Genomic DNA, 1,314 nt, shown 5'->3' with positions numbered 1-1,314 from the left:
AGTACAGCTAAGTACATACACAACAAAGGTACTGGAATGCTCGGAATACGGTTGTTTTTCTGTTGTTGTTTTTCGCTTTTTTTTTTTTTACAAGGTTTTTTTTCCTCCTTTGAGATTGTAATGAACATGGTCACACCACAAGTAAAGTCAGAAGTAGGACAGAGAACACTCCGAAGGCTGGTTTGGTCATCCGAGATCATTAAAAATGGCTGACCCTAACAATATGTACAAAAATATAAAATGTAAATAAAAAATACAAATTTCCTTTTTAAAGTACTTTTAAGACAAAAAGCAGGGCCTTGGAAGTTTTGGTTCTTTTTTCCTCCCCTGTTGCAAATTCTCATGGTTTGGGTTGGGTGGCGGAGAGCGGGTCGCGTCATCTGCGGGTGGCGCTGCCCGCGGTGGGCGGGTGAGCCGGCCTCTCTCCTCGAAGGTGACCACGTTTAGATTCTGAGACTGGAAGTGGAGGGTGAATAGGTCACGGCGGCCTTTTTTTTGTTTTTTTTTTTTAGTTTAACTTTTCTTTTTTTGCTGTCTAATCATCCTCATCGGTCTTCTGCTTCTTGGTATCGGCAACATCATCCTCATCATCTTCAGCTGCCCGCTTGCCCGTAGCACTCAGGTTCCTCATCTTCATCTCCATCCTCCTCCTCACCATCACCTTCTTCTTCCTCCTCCTCTTCCTCCCCACCTTCTTCCTCTTCTTCATCTACCTCATTGTCAGCCTCCTGCTCCCCATTTTCCTCATTTGCATTCCCGTTAGCAGGGGCGTCTCTTCCATTTTCCGCCTGTTCCACAACTTCCTTCTTCTCCTTCAAGTCTTTGGTGGTGATTTCGGAGCTGGTGTCTACGGCTGCATCTGACTGGTGGGGCAAGCCGGTGATCCGATGCCGGGGATTTAAAAAAAAAGCGAGAGTTCAAGGACTCTGGCGATTAAGCTGCCGGAGTCCGCGAGGGCGAAGGAGGCGCGCGGCTGCGGCGAGCAAGGAGTCGGACGAGGAACAATGCAAAGATGGCTTCTCAGAGCAGCCAGTGGGGGCACATTGGCAGGTTTTTTTAAAAGATACACTTGCAACTGCCATGTCACCTAGCAATGGCACAGCTGGCTATTTATGTCATGGAACTCAAAACACGTCCACACAAATATCTACACACAATTATTCATAATAGCTTTATTTTCAGCAACCAAAACTTGGAAACTAATATTCCTGGGGAAAAAAATGTGTGGATAAACAGTTTGTTTAAAACAGTTTAACAATTTGTTTTAAACAGTTTGTTTAATCATCCATACCATGGAATATTACTCAACAATAA

At 44.7% G+C, this 1,314-nt stretch overlaps 1 pseudogene across 1 annotated transcript; it reads right to left on the bottom strand.

Annotated features, from left to right (window-relative positions):
• Positions 1-489: 489 nt before the first annotated feature.
• On the bottom strand, positions 490-902 carry LOC116548444 (annotated as a pseudogene). The gene has a single exon (XR_004267433.1). The product of XR_004267433.1 is annotated as a prothymosin alpha-like (transcript).
• Positions 903-1,314: the final 412 nt, after the last annotated feature.

This window comes from Sapajus apella, unplaced genomic scaffold (genome assembly GCF_009761245.1).
Source record: "Sapajus apella isolate SASKATOON/1434 unplaced genomic scaffold, GSC_monkey_1.0 scaffold12372, whole genome shotgun sequence".
NCBI lineage: Eukaryota > Metazoa > Chordata > Mammalia > Primates > Cebidae > Sapajus > Sapajus apella.
Note: the sequence above shows the minus strand (reverse complement) of the source record. Positions and strands in the feature narration are given on the sequence as shown.